Source organism: Staurois parvus, unplaced genomic scaffold, assembly GCF_062004578.1.
Source record: "Staurois parvus isolate SC_StPar_1 unplaced genomic scaffold, SC_StPar_1.0 ptg000432l, whole genome shotgun sequence".
In the NCBI taxonomy this organism is placed as follows: Eukaryota; Metazoa; Chordata; class Amphibia; order Anura; family Ranidae; genus Staurois; species Staurois parvus.
The window spans coordinates 4,981,904-5,002,046 of NW_028318228.1; the positions used below are offsets into that span (position 1 = coordinate 4,981,904).

Sequence of the window (20,143 nt, forward strand, 5' to 3'; positions counted from 1 at the left end):
TTAACCTACCTGTAGCATTTCTAGCCACGGCCACCTTGAGTAAGGGAAGATGATTCATGTAGCTTTTATTTCCTGGAATCCATCTGCCCTTAGCTCAGGCATGCAGGCAGGAGGGTGTGCTTAGTTGAGAAAGCCCCTCCTCCTCTCCTCCAAATAAAAGGAAACAAAAAAACACCTAAGAAGACTCCATGGATATATGACAATAACCTTTGGCACCATTTGCCCCACCCTATTAGATTGTAAGCTCATATGAGTAGGACCCTCTTAATACTCGTCTCGATTGTAGTTGTACTGTATCCCTCTATATTGTAATGAGCTGTGCAAACTGTTGGCACTATTTCTAAGTCATGTATAATAATAATAATATTAATAATGATGACATAATTTTTGCCTAGGCCAGAAACCAGGAAGCAACTAAAGAAATCTTAAAAAAAGGAGTTAAAACAAGTAAATATAATGTACCTACCTATCTATGTATGAGTGCCAGTATCATAAGGATTCAAAATAGTTAATTCTGATTGAGAGAATTTAGTTCTGCTTTAACCAAAACAATATTGATTTATTTTTGCTGCGCTTTGCACTTACCTACAGAGGTAAACTATCACTATGGATAACATGCTTTTGCCATTTTATACTGTACTTTTTTATTTGTACTAGCAGCTAAACTGACATTAAATCCAAAACCAAATTGCAGCTTACCAATCATTTGATGTGATGGCTGCATTTGTTTTCTTTCTTAGCCTTTTTTCCCTCTGTTTTCACCTGGTGATCTGGCCAGTAACACACCTCCTGTATTAGGCTAGGTTCACACCTATGCAGGTTGCAGTTGAGCCGTTTCTACATTGCGTTTTGCTTTTGTGCACTTGCATTTTTGCCGTGTTTTTGATGCATTTTGCTTTTTTTTTGCTTTTTTTTTTCATTTTTCTTGCTGCTAGGCAGATTTAACACGCAAAACGCATCAAAAATGCACTACACGGAAATCTATAGAAGCAAAACCGCAACTATTTGTGTTAAAAATAAGTCCCTGACCCTTTCCAAAAAACGCCCCGGGTGAAAATAAAAAAATGCAGAGATGGGAATGTGCCCCATAGGAAAACATGTTCAATGGACTGTATTGCATTTCTGCAAAACACTAAATCCTCTGGTGTGAACCTAGGGTTAGAGAGCCCCCACTCTGGAGGAAGGAACACAAGGAGCACCTTTGAACAGAAGCATTGTCAGTCTGGGGAGGGAGGGGTAGTGTTGGATCGACTAACAGATTTAAATACACAAATCAAAGCCCAACTCCAGCTAATACTTTATAATCAGTTTTCCTTTTGGGATAAAGGTTTTACATAAATGAATGAAAGCTGATCATTTTAAGCAACCCTGTCACTGTTAAATGGTTTGTCTCATCCCTGTAACTGCAAGATAGTTTGTTCTAACAACAGACTTACTGGCTGGATCACCAGATGAAAATAGAAGAAACAAAGCTTAAAAAAGAAAACTAATGCAGTCATCACATCTAAGAATTGGTGATCTGCATTATAATAAATGTTTGCTTTGAGGTTTAACCGCCTCCAGCCCGCCATATAAGGAAATGACGGGTGCAAGGATGTCATATGACATCCTCCCACTCTAACCACGCATGCGCGGCTCAGGGAGCACAAAGCGCGGCGAATGGTGATGGGCTGTGTCCCTCGGACACAGCTGATCACCGATCAACGGAAAGAGCCAAAGATGTTGGCTTGGTCATGTGATCAGCCGTGTCCAATCACAGCTGATTGCATGTAAATGAGGAAATGCCGGTTATCGGCATTTCTCTCCCCACGAGCTGTCACGCTGAGAGCTGGTGAGGAGAGGAGAGCCGGTAATCAGCATTCCTCAGAGGGGACATGTACACTGATCATCAGGGCACTGATGATCAGTGTGCCCTGATAATCAGTGTAGCGCCAGCAATGCCACCTGTCAGTGTCCATCAGTGCCTTATGTCAGTGCTCATCAGTGCACATCAATGCCACATATCAGTGCCCATCTGAGCTGCCTTTCCGTGCCACCTATCAGTGCTGCCAATCAGTGCCGTCTATCAGTGCTAGTCAGTACCGCCTATCAGTGCCAGTCAGTGCCGCCTATCAGTGCCTGTCAGTGATGCCTATCAGTGCCGCCTAACAGTGCCAGTCAGTGCCACCTAACAGTGCCAGTCAGTGCCGCCTATCAGAGCCAGTCAGTGCCGCCTATCAGAGCCGCCTATCAGTGCCCGTCGGTGCTGGCTATCAGTGCCGCCTAACAGTGCCAGTCAGTGCCGCCTATCAGAGCCAGTCAGTGCCGCCTATCAGTGCCACCTATCAGTGCTGCCTTTAAGTGCCCATCAGTGATGCCTGTCAATGCCCATTATTGAAACCTACCAGTGCCTCCTCATCAGTGGGGATTAAATACCACCAAACGAAAGCTCTATCTGTCTCAAAAAAATTATAAAAATTTAATATGGGTACAGTGTTGCATGACCGCGCAATTGTCATTCAAAGTGTGACAGCGCTGAAAGCTGAAAATTGACCTGGGCAGGAAGGGGGTATAAGTGCCCTGTAGGCAAGTGGTTAATACCCCTTTAATCTTTCAAGACAGGGATCTGCTCACTTTTAGGTCCAACAGTGCTGATACTCAGAACAAAATGCTAATAGAAAGAAAAAAAAAGGAAGTAATTGTAATCCAGAGTTTACTTGGCCATGTCAGGTAATACTTTCACGATAGCTGTGTAATAGCAAAGCCAAATTCATTTTTTATAGTTCTATGTTGGTATTGAGTAAAGATCAGGAATGAGCAAAGCTCCGGCTTCTCTAATACCCCATGATGCTCAGTCAACGAGTGGATGAGTCTCATGAGACTCACAGTTCAGCAGCAGATGAGAAAATTGCTCTTCCTAATAGCAAAGTAAATCTACCATAGTTCATATGGAAATCCTCTTTGTTCTAAACGCAACACCTTTTTGACCTACAAATCTTAAACTAATGAATCTGTAATTTTTAAAGTTTTGGTGTACAAAATGAAACAGTTTTGCTTTTTGTCTAACCTAAAAGCTGAACTCTTGAAGACACAAATGAATGCAGCTCTGTAATCATCAATACATAATTAAGTGACATTTTTAAATTCAAGCCGTGTAAATACCTTAATCTGACCTTCTATCAGCCTTTTGCAGTCTCTGGAGTGTGAAAGGAAGAAGCAGTAGAAGGAGCCAATCAATTCATGTGCTGAAAAAGAAGCCGGATGATAGGAGAACGCCGAGTGCCAGAGAGATGAGCTCATCAATGTACTGCTTCTCCTTTCACTGTCCAGTCACAGGCTAAATTGGGTGCAGGACAACCTGGACTCAGATTAGGTGGGTTAAAGCAGTAGTAAACCCAAAAATATAAATGTATTATATTGCAGCTTACTAATTATAAAACAATATGTAAACCCAACATTTCATATTACTGATATGTGCATGTTGTACCATGTACTTGTTATGAAAAAGTATCCTGCTCTCTTTGTATTGCTTCCTTTGTGTGAAATCCCTGGTGTTCCTGCCAGTCCCTCTGCTTTCCTATTAAAAACTGACCACACTAGACAAGAGAGCACAGCACGGTCAGTTCTCTAGCTGTGCTGGGAACTAGACATGTGCAATTTGTTTTGTTACAAATTTAAATTCACACATAAATTTTGTTATAGATCTGAATCTCTGAATAACAATAGTAACAAATTTCAACTAATCTGAAATGAATGTTAATGAAACACAGAAAATTTATTTGATTGTTTGAAGCATCCAAAGTAATGTATGATTTGAACTGATTTGTGAATAGCTTGTTGTTCAGGAGCAGCCGGCCACCGCCTCCTTAACAACTATGGCTCACCTGCTGTCAATGGGATTCTCTGCTGACAGCAGAATGTAAACAAAAGAAGAGCTGGCAACAGAAAATTGAAATAAACAGCATAGGTGTCCCCACACCCAATCCATACCATACCCTTTTCAAGCATTCAGGCCAGGGAAGAGGGGGGTGGAGGGCCCCCCCCCCAAGCCATAACAGGCCTTGTGCCCTCAACATGGGGCGGGTGTGGCTTGCTGATGGTGACAGGGGCTTCTTCCCCACAACCCTTGGTGGTTGTGGGGGTCTACGGGCAGGGCGCTCCCAGATCCCAGTTACCCCATGTGTATGGGGTACACAGTACCCCTACTTCACTAAAAAAGTGTGAAAAGTAAACAAAAACAGTAGACAGTCCTTTATTAAAAAAAACCCAAAACATCAAATATCCCCCGAAGTAAATCTAGCTTAAAGTATGATGAGCTGCGGCCGCTGGCAAAAAAAAAAAAAAAAGTGTGCACATGACACTTGCCTCCCACCATTTGATAGGTCAAGTTTCCACTGACGGTAAATAAACAATAGGGCAGAGTCACCAGTGACAGTGGTTGACCCTACCCCTTTGTTTATATACCATTGTTAGGCTCTTGCCAAATGCCAACTGATAGCTACAGCTCCTACTGCTGATGGTAAATAAAGAAAGGGTCACATGTCATCGGGTGACCCTGCACCCTTGTTTATTTACCGTTGCTGGGAACTGGAGCTGTCAGTCGCCGGGAAGCATAATGTACGCATCTTTTTTTTTTTGGTGGTTGTTCTTTCGGGTCAGCGTTTGGTGTTCATCGTGATTGACACTGGATTTACTAAGGGACTTTGTTTGTTGTTTTTTTTAATAAAGGACTTGTCAAATACTGGATAATGTTTTTATTTACTTTTCACACTTTTTTGGTGAGTCAGTAGGGGTACTATGTACTCCTTGTTAAAGAGGGCTTCCAGATTCTGATAAGCCCTTTGCCCTCAGACCCCAAAACCACTGCTCAGGGTTTAGAGGAAGAGGCCCTTGTCCCCATCAACTTGGGGACAAAGTTCTCTGGGGGGGGCCTTCCCCCAAAACACCCGCCCATGTTGAGGGCATGTGGCCTGGTATGGTTTGGGAGGGAGGCATTCTCTTGTTCCACCTTCTCCTGGCCTGCTGAGCTGCATGGTTGGATAAAGGTCTGGTATGGATTTTGGGGGGACCCCATATCATTTTTTATTTAAATTTTGGCATGGGGTTTTCCTTAAAATCCATACCAGACCTATAGGGCCTGGCATATATTGGGGGGACTCCCATGTTGTTTTTTTACAAACATTTTTTAAAGCCAGCATTGCTTGTTTATATTCTGCCGTCAGAAGGGAATCCTGCTGATAGTAGATGAGTCATGCTTGTTAAGGACAGGACAGCCGGCCAGCCAGCCAGCCTCTCCTTAACAACCAGCTATTCTTCACAATGAATTAGGATGGATTCAAAAATATTGAATCCTGCCGATAAAAACGGATATATGCAACAAATCTGTTCAACAGAACAAATCTAACAAAGCAAAATTATTTAATTAACAAATGACACAAAACTAAATGAAACAAATATTTCGGACATGCACATGTCTACTGGGAACTCAACCTACTCTCCTCCAATGATCAGACATGTCCTGACACCCCCCCCACCTTGCACAGCCATTCACTGGGAAGATCAGCATGCTTCTGCTTCTCCTCCCCCAGCTCTCCAAGCTCCTTATGCAGAGAATATACAATATGTGACCACTTATAAAAAAGGTGTTTAGAATATTTTTTTATATGTATACACAAATGTTTTGCCTTCATGTGTATTTTGAATGGAATGGTTTTGTTTTACAAGATGAGGGTTCACATATAGACTTTTCTATTTATTGCTACTTGGTGATCTGGCCAGTAAGTCTGTTATTTTAACTTCCTTTAACAGACCAAGCTGTCAAGTTAGAGGGCTGAGACAAACCTATCCACTGGGTGGGGGGGGGGGGGGGGGGCGGTCTGGGTAAGGGTTACAGTGATCAGCTTTTATCCATTTATGTAAAACCTTTATCCCAAAAGTAAAACAAACATTCTGTAACTGCTTTAAACATGTTAGCTCGATCTCTTCTCTACATCTGTTCAAAGTACTGAATTATTAAAGCTTGTCTGAGTGTTCAGAAAAAGGGGGGCGGAGCACTGAAGGTACACTCTGTAGGGCCCAGTGAGCTGATTGGAGGGAAGGGACACACACCCCCTCCACACGGCTCACAGAAACAGAGCTGAGGCTGTCAATTTGTTGGAGGACCCTCTCCTGTCACCATTTTTCTCCTGGTGTCAGCAAACCTGTGAGAAGTGACTCTTGTTGATAGCAGAGAAATGAGGCAGCAGCCAGAAATGACACTTAGTGCTCTGGATTGAGACCGTGCACACTAAAGAAGGATATGCTTTGTTCATATTTCATGTCTGAGGTTTACAACCACTTTAAGTCCATCCAAATCCGCTATTCCTTCTAACCCTACCCTCTCCCCAGATTGACAATGGTGCTGTCCAAAGGTGTCTCCATTGCTCCTCCATCCAAAGTGGAGATGCTCTAAGACAGGAAGTGTGTTACTGGCCGGATCACCAGGTAACAATAAAAGAAAAAAAGCCTAAACAAAAGAAAATGAATGCAGCCACCACATTTAAGGAGGTAAGCTGCACTATATTACATTTAACAGCACACTCGGCAGGCTTTGTCAAGCCTTGACCTGGACAAGAAAAGTACTTAAAAGTATTTCCAAACAATTTTTCCATGCACTTAGCATTGAAAGGTCTGTACTAAAGCAGGTTGTTCAGGTTTGAGGACGTATCCAGAATCTTAACACTTTCATTAGAGGTGAGATCTGACCAGGCCTAAATGTTTTTATAATCAATTATATTTCTACCACTCAGTTCTTTTTCTTGAACACTTTTTGAGCCGATGCTCAAGGCTAATAGTTTGCCCACTGTCCACTTTTTTTTTCACTTTGAAAAATACAGTATTTTTCATCCAGTAATACTTTCATTATTTAGAGTATAGCACATCTCTGCTTTCAATTGATAATAGAAGTGACCTGGTATAACGCGGCTGTCGGTATCAGTAGCTGTGCCAGGCAGGTCTAACTAACAAGTGAACTCATTGTACATAAAAGCATGGAGGAGTAAAAGATTAAACTTCATGCCCACCTCTTTCAAGAAGCATTCTGATGTCTGTCTGATAGCTGAACAAGTACATGCAAAGCCACCAGAATTTTTTTAAGCTTTTATAGATTCCTATTCCTCAAACTGCAACAAACGAAATACACTGATTTTATTTCCTGACTGCAGGACTGATATAGTGGAATCGTAATAGTGCCACAGGTATGCCCACATACAGGATCACATATCACCAATATGTCCCTATGCCAATGCCAACTTAAAGTGGAGCTTCAGTCTCCCCCCCAAAAAAAATTAAACGTCAGCAGCTACAAATGCTGTAGCTGCTGACTTTTAATTTATATAGAAAATTTGCGCCAAAGGAATACACAATAAATTAAATGCTGCTGTTCAGAAATTGACTAAACATCAAAATATACTCATTATTATTATTATTATTATACAGGATTTATATAGCGCCAACAGTTTGCGCAGTGCTGTACAATATGAGGGAGAGAGTACAATACAATACTTTCAGTACAGAAGGAATAGGAGGGCCCGGCTCATGGAGCTTACAATCTAAAGGAAGGGGGAGGTGATACAAAACATGATAACTGCAGGGGATGATCTGGTGGAGGTGATTCAAGTACAGTTCTTAGGTGGAGGTGGGGTAGGCTTCCTTGAAGAAGTGAGTTTTCAAAGATCTCCTAAAGGCAGACAGGGTGGGGGCTGAACGGACATGTTGTGGTAAGGAGTTCCAGAGGATGGGAGAGACTCTGGAGAATTCCTGGAAGCGAGCGTGTGAGGAGGTGATGAGGGAGCTAGAGAGGAGGATATCATGGGAGGAGCAGAGTGGGCGATTTGGCCGATATCTGTGGATGAGGTTGGTGATGTAGCTAAGGTCAGTGTTGTGGATGGCTTTGTAAGCTGTGGTTAGTATTTTGAATTTTATACGTTTGGTTAGTGAAAGCCATTAAAGGGATTGGCAGAGAGGGGCAGCAGTCGCTGATCGGTTGGTAAGGTGTATGAGTCTAGCAGCAGCATTCATAATAGACTGAAGGGGGGATAGCCTGTGTAACGGTAGACCAGTGAGGAGGGAGTTGCAGTAATCGAGGCGGGATATAACCAAGGCGTGGATAAGTTGTTTTGTGGTGTCATTGGCCTGGAAGGGGCAGATTTTGGAAATGTTCCAGAGGTTGAGGCGGCAGGATTTAGCCAGTGAGTGGATGTGGGGCCCAAAAGGGTTCATAAAGTGATACAGCGCAAATAATAAAAATGTTAAAAAAGTATATATTAAAGTCCAACAAAAGTCTCAAATTAAAGTCCAATGTCCTAAAAATTTGTGAAATTTTTTTTAAATAGAACTGTAACTCAAGCTTCATAAATTTTCAGCATTCTCACATCTTCAGTGGAAAAAAAAAACATTTGATCCACACTCACCAAATACTGTGAATTCTTTAAGAGACAAAAAGACAAGCCTGCAGGTGGGGTGTGGTATCCTCAGAAGTTGTAATACTCAAGCGATTTCTCACTGACTCTCCTTCCCAGATATTTCCACATATAGCGATATAAAACATAAAATACCATTGACATCTTTTCTTTTACGTTTTATAACCATTGGCATCTTTTCTTTTATGTTTAATAACCATTGGAATCTTTTCTTTTATGTTTTATAACCATTGGAATCTTTTCTTTTATGTTTTATAACCATTGGCATCTTTTCTTTTACGTTTTATAACCATTAGCATCTTTTCTTTTATGTCTTTTATCGCTATATGTGGAAATATCTGGAAAGGAGAGTAGAGAGTCAGTGAGAAATCGCTTAAGAGTATTACAACTTCTGAGGATACCAGAAGTCTCTTAAAGCTATATTAGCTCGAGAATTCACAGTATTTGGTGAGTGTGGATCAAATGTTTTTTTTTCTCTGAAGATGTGAGCATGCTGAAAATTTATGAAGTTTGAGTTACAGTTCTGTTTCAAAAAATTTTCACAAATTTTTGGGACATTGGACTTTAATTTGGGACTTTTGTTGGACTTTAATATATATTATTTTCACATTTTTATTATTTGTATTATTTGCGCTGTATCACTTTATGGCTTTTAATTTAACTGCTTCCCGACGGCCCTATAGCAGGTATATTGTACAGGGCGGTACAGGTGCGCAAAATCACATATATAAATATACGTGATTTCGCATTTCCAGGCTACGTGTCATTCCTGGCCATGGCTGTCAATCACTGGGTCACACAACATCATCTTTAGGGTAAAGGCCTGCTTTAATAAAAGAATAACATTTTGCTAGATCTTAGAATTAACTCAACGCTATTGTCCAATATATTTTTTTGCCAATACCCCTGTTTCCCATAACTGTGCTAGGGAGGCTTGCCATAAAAATCTGTAAACTTGGCAAAATAGATCTAAGGTGACATAATTCAAGTGTTAATGTACTTCAATGTGAATATAAAAGAAGCCGGAAACAATCAGTTGGATTAATTCTACAGCAGAATCATACATTTATGTTTCTTGAGTTGATCAATTATTGATATATACTGACCTACAACAGTTCTAACAAGCTAGAGAAAGATAAAACGATAGACATCTGTTAACCTCTTAATGTTTGTGAACTATAAATATTAAACATAGAAGAAAAATGGTTCTTATGAATATTTATAATGCACCAAATAATTGGGAATCCCTGTATAACTGATCTAGGTACTGTATTATTATTATTATTATTATACAGTATTTATAAAGCGCCAATAGTTCGCTCAGCGCTGTACATTACAAAGGGGGACAGAACATGTGACAGAACAATACCAATACAATGCAAAACATGAGGGGATCGAGGGCCCTGCCCTTGCGAGCTTACAATCTAGGAGGGAGGGGATGGTGGCACAGGAGGAGATGGCTGTGGGGGATGGAGGGGTAGGGAGAGTGGAGGAGGTTGGCAAGTTAGCAGAGGGTGGGGTAGGCTTCCCTGAAGAGATGGGTTTTCAGGGTGCGCCTAAAGGAGAGGAGAGTAGGTGATAATCTGATGGGTTGGGGCAGGGAGTTCCAGAGGATGGGTGACACCCTGGAGAAGTCCTGGAGGCGGGCATGGGAGGAGGAGACCAGGGAACTAGAGAGAAGGAGGTCTTGTGAGGAGCGGAGTGTGGATGTTTATAGAGCTAATACATTTGCTAGAATTTAAAGAGTAACTCCACTTTTTCTGAGAAAAAAAAACATTCCCCTCTAGGCGATCTATGTACTTTGCAGGAATGGAAGCAAACTTTTTCTGCAGATTCTTAATTTTTGTTATTCTGATGAAGCAGCTATTTGTTTGTCTTTGTCCATGTGCACAGTAAAAAAGAATGGTAGTGCCTTTATAATTATCAATCAGCTGCTGTACCTGCAGGGCTCTAATGAAGAAAGTGGCAGGGTCCTCATCCCTTTAGATGTGATGTTACCTTTGGAAGTATCTCACCAAAAATTATATTTTTATTGTAGGGGATGCCCAAAAGCTGATTTGTATCTTAGTGCAGACTTCTGGGAAAATCAGTAAACCAATCACACAAGCAGGAAATTACATTTTCAGAGGGCGTTCTGTCCAGGGGCGGACTAACAACTCATGGGGCCCCCGGGCAATAGGGGATCATGGGGCCCCTGTGTCCTTGCCCAAACTCAAAAAAGCCTATGGAAAAGGTACCAGGGGCATCTCATGGGGCCCCCTACTGACCCCGGGCCCTCGGGCAGTGCCCGAGTTTCCAAATGGTCAGACCGCCCCTGGTTCTGTCCACCATCCGTATAGATAGTGCCTCCAGGTTGCTATATTGCATTGCATTTTACAGAAAATTACAGCGCTGCTGATTGAAAAGGAAGGGTAATTTTTTTGTCCCACAAAAGTTAAGTTGCCCTTTAAGGATGACATTGAGGTATGGATATTGTTGCATAGTTACATTCATGGCTTTTTTTTCCCCAGGAATAGGTGCAGATACTCCCCTTTTCCAAATTACCGCTTGTCTCCGCCCCCTATCCACCTCCAAGCACTGTCCTTTAATTCCACCCCTTCCCACCTCCCAGTACTTTAGAGAAAACAGAACCAAGTGTTATGCTATGGTGCTAAGTCATTTGTATGGACTTTGTTAAGGATAATAGGAATAGCAGTAAAATACAGTAGATCCCTGCAGCCAGCATTAAGAGCCCCCCAAGCATCAAAAGACCGCCTGTAACAACAGATCCTCCCAGCAACAATAGATCCCTCCAGCAACAAAAGTTCCCCAGCAACAATGGACCCCCTACAACAAAATACCCCTTAGAAACAATATATCCATTCCAGCAACAACAGACCTCTATCAGCAACAATATATTTCTCAGCAGTCAGCAATAGACATCTGAGGAAGGAGCATGCATACTCTGAACGTGCGCCGCTCACAGGCCGCTCCTCCGCCTTTGGATCTGGTGATATCACCGCTTCCAGCGACGGAAACCCAGCACCTTCAGTCCACCTAGAGTGACCGTGCAGCCTTGGGATACACACCTCCACCAGCGGTCCAGACCACACAGCGGGAGATGGCCCAATAGTGTAGGCACATGCCTTACACAAGTCTTTCTTTGTGAGTTGTTCTGATTACTTCCTATTAAATTATATTTTATACAGCTACTACGCTCAGAAAGCGCTGCTGTTCTTTCCCTTTTATTCTCTGAATGGTGCCTGTGTCTAGCAGCCGACCATCTGTGTTCACAATGCAGCTAGCCAGTCTGTAGGCAAGTGTAGTCTGTATTCTCCACTGCAGGTGCCACTCAGCGACATTACAGGAGGAGTGGAAGTCAGGAGGAACCTGTTCGTCTATGGTTTCCTTGGTCACTGGGGAAGCGATCTGATTGGATGCTGTGGCCCCCTGTGACTCTGGTGGCCATCTTGGGTCAGACAGAGTCTATTTAAGACCCTGGCTCTCGGGCTTGACACACAGCTTGCTAGTGGACAGTTTAGGTCTAACATTTGGCAGGGAAATTGAATAGCGGTAGGGAAGGTTTCCAGATGAGCAGGGACAGGCTAGGGACACGCCATTCTTCCAGGAATTCACCCATTTGGGAAAAGACTGGTTAGGCCACATTTCGCCCTCTGAGACAGATGTTGTCGGCACATCTGAGACATGCCCTGCTTCACACTGCTGTTGAAACTTGTGAGTGTTTCCAGGCAGATGCCTTCCTACTGGGTTGTTGTATCACTGAACTTTGCCTTCAATACAAATCCTGCTCATTGCATCTGGACTCAGATAGCCGCTCAGCATGGGGCCCGGAAGCAAGTTGAGATCACTAGAGTTGCAGTGTCTACATCAGTGATTTGCAACTTCCAGGAGCATTGGCCAGGAATTCTTTATACACTGGGGGTTGATTACTAAACCTGGAGAGTGCAAAATCTAGTGCAGCTCTGTAGCACTAGCAAACCAATCAGCTTCCAGGTTTAACCTCCCTGGTGATATGATTATTTCAGATTTTTGGTGCTGAAAGCGGTACCATTTTTTGCATGGAAATATGTATTTTGTTTATTGTAGACCTGTAATTTTTAGGAATAACTCACTGAAATCTGTCTGAACAAGAGTCTAGTAAACATCCCGGGTATGATAAAATTTGAAACACAAAATCATAAATTATCATTTAATAAATAATCATAAAAATAATAATATAATAATAATAAATTTATTTCAATAATATAATCAAACCAAAAACACTGAAATGTGAAATATAGCGCCAAGTTCGCACATCACTGAGCAAAGTCGCAAAATCGTTTTCAGTGTCTGATGACGAATTTCCCCCACGAATCATTATCACTCAATTCTGCAAGTGGTTCTAATTTACTATCGCTGTTCTCTAGCTGGTCTAAAACCGCTTTTGACCTAAAGGGACGCTTTTTGGACGCCGTGGACGTTTCTCAGTTTCCAGGCAGAAAGAACAGTAAAAATGCAGACAGAGCACAGGACAAAGCACTCGGGACAAAATGTATGTAAAATGGTTTGATACAGGAATGTTTTACTATGTGATTTTAGTGAATGTCACTTTTTGTCATTTTTTAATTTCCCGCCGTTCTGTCCCCCGTACGTCCCGACGCTCACAGGGAACGGAGCCCAGAAGACAGATGCCGGCATCCGCCGGATTACATTGCCGGGGACACTGCAGGAGGGACATCGCGGGAGTGCAGGACAAGGTAAGTGATCGAGGGATCGTGGAGCAGCGCCACATAGTATTCCCGAGTGTAGCTTGGTGTTACCGCTTGTGGTGCTGAAACTTTACCCCGAGCTACACTCGGGAATACCGCCACGGAGGTTAATTGCCAAATCTTAACTGAGCAAGCTGAAGCTGATTGGTTACCATGCACAGTTGCACCAGATTCTGCATGCAGCCGTTTACAGTAAATTTCTCCCATAGTTACACTGGTCCAAGCTGGAGCAATGAAACTCTGTAGAAATATACAATGCCTGGAATTCACCTTTAAAGTGTTACTAAACCCACAACAGTAAAATCAGTCTGTATATGCAGTAAAGCATGCTTGTTATACTCACTGTTGAATTTAAGGGGATAATCCCCTGCATTGTGTAAAAAGGATGTTTGATCCTGTCTTCTCTAATCCTCCCCTTCTTCCATGTTCCCCATTTTATCTCCTGATAGAACACAGCCTTGGGGACACTCTGCACATGCTCATTTTGGTGAGTACTGCATGAAAGGTTTTTCTTTTTCTTGGGAGAGTGCATGTGATCAGCACAGGACAGGGGCAGACTGACCATTTGGAAACTCGGGCACTGCCCGAGGGCCCGGGGTCAGTAGGGGACCCCATAAGATGCCCCTGGTACCTTTTTCATAGGTTTTTTTGAGTTTGGGCAAGGACACAGGGGCCCCATGATCCCCTATTGCCCGGGGGCCCCATGAGTTGTCAGTCCGCCCCTGCACAGGACCAATCAGCACTGTCCAGACAGAGGGTTGGGGGTTATGCAATCTCATAGGGCAGTAAGAGAAGAATGAAAATTCATCCTACAAGCTTTAACCAGTGCTCAGCTGGACACTGATAGAAGTCACACAACTGCTATATACTGCTGATGAGAAATATATTTACTAAAATAATTGCATTTCTATGTTGTGTGTACTGTGGGAGACCAGATACAGTGAATGTTGGGTCCTGGGTTTAATTACACTTTAAGTACGACTGCCCTCAAGCGCATAGAGTATATATACAGAAAAATAATCAGGGTAGCATATATAGTAAATACACAGAACAAAAAACAGGGTAATACAAATGATGAAAAAGGAAAAAAAGGCATAAAGACAGATTTGACATGTTAACAGTGTAAGGAAAAATGTGCAAAAGAAGAGACATTAGTTGGAAAGAGGATGTACTTATAAAGGATGGCAGTTTTAAGCAAATTGGGAAAATAAGTCAGCAGGATGTGATAGAAGCATGACAGCTATGAGTTGACAGGCAACAAACACAAATGGAGAAAAAATAAAGATATGATAAAATTAGCAGGCACCACTTGAACAGAAGTGATAAAAGAACCCAGTGGGAAAGAGAAAAAAGGGAAAAATAATAAACGCTCTCATTCCACATGAAATATTTGTAATCCTTATTCTGTTAGCATTAGTAAAAAAATAGGAAGATATATTTATTGATTTTAAACTTTTGTTTTACATTTCTCCAGTCAATTCCTTGTTTCTGGCCTAGACCAAAATGATGTTATACATCCCAGGAGTCTTCATGGTCATTTTTTTGCTTTCTCAGCTAGACACACCCTCCTGCCTACATGCCTGAGCTACATGCAGATGAATTCCAGAAAGTAAATGCTACATGAATCATTTGCCCTTACTCAAGCTGGCAATGACTAGAAATGCTAAGGGGGTGTTTTTCAAAGTGATTTCTCAACAAAAAAAGGCATGGAGAACATGGATGGATGGGGGAGTTTGAAATGAATATCAAAAATGAGTTAAATAGGGTTTTCAGTTTGTGGTGCTCAGATACAGTTGTGTTCCGCTTTAAACCCATTTAAAAGGACGTTGTTATATCAAGCTCTGACCCTCCAGGTCAACGTGGGGGGTGTATCTGGTTATCTGAGATTTCATGTGTAAAACACATCTTTTTTTTCACCTATATATTAATCTGACTTTCCCTAATTATGGATTTTTCCAAGGGGAGGGCAGGTTAAAGGGATTTCTCAAACAAAATAAAACAGAGACATGGACAGTTGGGGGAAGTGGGGTTTGAATACTAAAAAGGAATTCAATAGCATATTCAATTTGTTGTGCTCATATACAGTTTAGTTCCCCTTTAAGGGTATAAAGCAGGGGTGCTGCTAAGACAAGAGAGAAACTAGGGATTCCAAAGCATCCCAAAGAGAGAGCACTGAACATTTATTTATATTTATGCGGTATTTAAGTCTAATGTCTACAATGTCAAAAAAATATGAGAGAGAAGGGGCAGCAAAGAAAAGTGTCCTGGAGAAATGAAGGACCAGAAGAAACAGGCTACAAAAAAAGTTTCCCTGCTGTACGCCCCCCTCTATTCATAAAAATACAATTATTTTATATATTTTACTCTAGCTCACCTTCTCCTTTCATCCTTTCATTCTTGCCTAGGTGAGAATGGCATGTCCCTGCTCCTGCAGCCTTCTGGGATATCCCCGTCACACGTTCCTAGAGGATCACTGGATCGTGAGGGTGCTCAGGTAAGTATTAAAGGGGGGGGGCCGCACACAGAAGGTTTTTTTACCTTGCATGAAGATAAGAAAACCTTGAGCCTTTACAACCACTTTAAGCAAAGTGCAGTAATCTATAGCAGCCAAGGGACCCATCCTCCATCAGATGTTTTCTGATGTCTATGGGTTCAGTAGAGGTTATCCCCTCTTCAACTGGTCCTGGTGTGACAACCAGGTCGCTACTGTGAGCTGAACCCCTTGATTCTTGTCTCTCAGAATAATTAGAGATTATACTCTGGAGTATAGCTCTGATTGTCATGCCAGATTGGAGGTCAGAGAAGATTTCCCTGCTGAGCTCAAGGTCATTAATGAAGACCTAGTGGGAAAAAAAATGCTGTCTTATTCCTCTCAACGCAAAACATATATAAATTACCTTCTATTTTTAACCACTAAAATACTATGGAGGGGATTTACTAAAACTGGAACATGCAAAATCTGGTGCAGCTCTGCTTAGAAACCAAACACGTTCCAGGTTTTATTGTCAAAGCTTATTTGAACAAACTGAAGTTAGAAACGTATGCAGTTGTGTGTGGTAGCCAATCAGCTTCTGAGTGCTCCAGTTTTAGTAAATCTCCCCTTATGCCTATATTTTTTTTAAAAGACCTTTTTTAACTGAAATTATGGGGTAACTTTACTTCATGCTGGCATCTGTCCTTCCAAGCTAAAAAGAAACATTTTGTCAAAGTTTCATATCACTGAACATGATGTGGTTATTAAATCTGAATGGAGCGTATTTTCACATTCAGTTGCTTGTAAAAAATACTATACTGAAAGAGCCTGAGGAACATGAAAAGACTTTATTATGTCTGAGGCACAATATAAAAGATTTGTTTTCACTCAGTTTGCCATTCTCTACTGAAAAAAGGAATATATTACTCTTTAGAATCTGAAAGAGTTGTCTTATGACACCGACACCACCACAACTGAAAGAAAATAGGTTCCTTCCCTTCTCACATGGAGTTGGTCAAACAAATCTAATACTTATTACAATACAATACAATACATACTACAAATAATATTGTTAATATCAATGTTAAAGCAGAGCAAAATCAGACATTGGTACATAAAACCCTTTTCTTGGAGTTCAGTGAGAGACAAAGGAAGTCTTTCACCTTTGGGTTATGAAGAATGGACAATGGCACACAGAAAGACTGTAGGCCTTCCCAGGATAACCTATCCTACCACCAGCATGCCTCAGTTTTGTAGCAAAACAATATCAAGAGTATGAGCAAAAAGCTGAGAGATGGAGCCAGTTTTTCTCAATTGTCTCCATGAACAGGAAGTTACGATGAGTACAAAGATCCTATTTTTTTTCTCCTGTGTCCTGGGGATATAGGATGTCTTTTACATCTAAAAACATCCAGCTGAGGAGTGTGCAATTTAGCAATCAAATGCTTTTTCTGCAGCTAAAAGAGCCATACAAAGACCCTATATCCGAAGCAGGCATCAGATGATTCCATGACATCCACCTGGTAAAACATAGAGAACATGTAAACAGAAGACTAGGTGGGAGCCATGCAAATCTCAGAAACAGCTGCTTGATGCAGAAAAGCCCGAGAAGCACTCACAGATCAAGTAGTGCACCCTTACAGGAAAGGGTAGAATCCAATTCTTGAGAGCATAGGCTTGGTTGATACCTGAGCCAGCTAGAAACGAGAATCCAGTGTACCCTTACCAGGTGTGTCTGAGATTTAAAAAAGGAAATATGTCTTTCTGAAAGAAGCAGTGGCCGAGATATAGACTCCCACAGTCTGAACCACAGACAGAACTTGAGCCGGACAGAGGGATGGAAGAACAATGTTCTTGTTAAGAGGAAAGGCAGACACTAGGTAAGAAGAAAGATTTTAGCCTTGTTGGTTAAGGAATCCTGCCTGCCTATTGCCTACAGTTGGGATTTACATGGTGGACAAAACAGGAACATGAAGTTCTTCTCAGGACAGGAACTATCAGTCTTGCCACAGCAAGGCTTCTGGTTCCTCCCTGAAGGTTGATGTACCCTACTGCTGTGGCATTGCCTGACTGAATCTTTATTGAGCAGTAGGATGCTTCAAAGTAAGCAAAGTGTCTGAACTTCCAAGACACTGATTGGGAAAGGAAGGGTTAGAATTGGGAAGGGAGAACTTCCAGAGCCAGAGTCTTGAGCCACCAAGCTAGGGACAACCTGGTCCTTGGTGCCAAACAAATCGGTCTGTCCAGGGATTTCTTTGTCATGTCCTACACTGAAATAATATTTTGTTGTGGAAGTCTGAAGTGAAAGCAAATTGGTTACCTTGAAGGTGACTACCATATGAGAGGCAGAAATCACTTATTGCTTGGAACCCCTAGCAACCCTTGGAGGAAAGCTGGCTGAGAACCCTGATCTAGACAATCAAGGCCACATTGTCTGGCAGAGCCTGCACTGACGGTTCACTCAACAAGAGGTCCCAAAATGGGGATGCCACAATATGGCTAATATAGGAGCCAGCACCTTGGTGAAAGGTCAATGGACAAGGACAAATTTGTAGTCTAGTGGCTCTACAGAAAAATCTAGAAAAAGCAAATGCGCTGGGAAGATAGGGACATGCAAGTCCATGTCCGTGATGTCCACAGAAGCCAGAAAGTCTCCCTTGTGAAGGGGAGCAATGACAGACTGGTGGAATCCATGCTGAATTTCTTGGCTCAAATAAATATGCTCACACCAGGGATCCAGGATACTTCTTCTAACTAGTCTTTGTTAAAGTATACATAGTTAATTTGATTTCATATATTATGAGAAAGGAAGTGAAAGTATTTTTAAAAAGGCCTGGACTCTTTCCAAAATGTACATAATATAACTGGATACTAATATTTATAGGTAAAGCTGATCCAGGGAATATCTGATTGCCTCTCGTGGGATCAGGAAGAAATTGTTTACCCTGTAGGAGCAAATTGGATCAAGCTTTCCTGGGGTTTTTCGCCTTCTTCTGGATCAACTTTGGGTATAGGATTGTGTATATAGGATTGTGTTATTTTTTTTTCCTTTTTAATGGTTGAACTAGAAGGACTTGTGTCTTTTTTTTCAACCAGACTAACTATGTAACTATGTGATTGAGGTAGTCCACATCTGATGGCTGGAGACCATGACAACTTCAGCATAAGAGAGGAAGCTTTATTGATGAGGTCCCAAAATGCACACATTCCATAAGCACTGCCCCAAAATAAAAGTCTAGCATGCAGCCCAGGAGTGCTGCAGGGCAAGCAGCCCCTGAGGTTCACAGATCCATTCCCACACAGGGGAAAAACCTTCCCCTTTGGACTCCAGCCTATTTAACAAGAACTAAAAACAATCCATAATAAAATGCGTCTTCAGGGTTCTAGTCCCATAATGTGTAACTATCATGTATAACAAAAGACAAACAAGAAGCGTATGTAACTACAAGGCAAAAACAAAGGACTTTAACAAACACCCGCCAGAGAGAGACATATCACCTTAAAAATGAAAAAAAAAAAAAACTGACTATGGAAAAACCTCTCTTGCAAAAATTCTAATTGTGCCAAGATCCATAAATGGAGGGACTTGAGGGACAAACCGGCACAATCTCTGTTTATATAATTTTATTCATGTAAAAAACACTGAACAACAAACTATACAAAAACGACAATGCTAAATAAAAATAATGTGCCAATTATTTATTAAAAATCTAATTCCCCAGCAGACGCACAAAGAAGCACCCCTAAAAAAAAAAATGCACCCTCAAGTTTCACAGTAACCTATTTAAGATGATGAAAATTCATTTGAGACCCAGATTGAGATTCTCAATATTAAATTTGTGCAGAAAGTCCACTGAACTGAAGATGGTAATAAAGTCCCACTTGAAAAAAGGATCAGCACTTCTACACAGAATATGAATGTTCTATATACTGTAGTTTTCTTGGTGGCAACATGTAACATCCACATGCTTCATTACAAGGTAGAATTCAAGTGGGTCTATTGCATCCTTCGCTAAATGGCAGATCATGGTCCAGATCCAGACCGACAGGCAGCCCTGTCTGGACCGTCAGCCCGCCATTCTGCTGTGCTGGATCCTCACTAAGCTTCAGTCATTGGTTGCTAGAACCTCTGCTGTCATAGCAATCAATGACGTCCAATGTGTGCCCCACCCCCTACTGCACACTTCTCCTCCAAGCTCCCACCCCCTGCCTGGCTCTAATGGACTCTGCTAAGCTATAGTGAGACTCTGATGGGGGAATCTGATGTATAAGGGCACTCTGACGAGGGACACCTAATGTAAGGGGACACTCCAATGGGGGACACCTGATGTAAGGGGGCCCTCTGATGCGGCACACCTGATGTAAGGGGGCACTCTGACGGGGGACACCTGATTTCAGGGGCTCTCTGACAGGGACAACTGATGGGACACCTGATGTAAGGAGGCACACTGATGACAGACACCTGATGTAAGAGAGCATTCTGA

General features: G+C 41.9%; 1 protein-coding gene across 1 annotated transcript in view; it reads right to left on the reverse strand.

The window, feature by feature from the left end:
* Positions 1 to 20,143, reverse strand: part of ST8SIA2 (ST8 alpha-N-acetyl-neuraminide alpha-2,8-sialyltransferase 2) — a 432,330-nt gene that overhangs the window by 385,052 nt on the left and 27,135 nt on the right. The gene's annotated exons all lie outside the window — the stretch shown is intronic.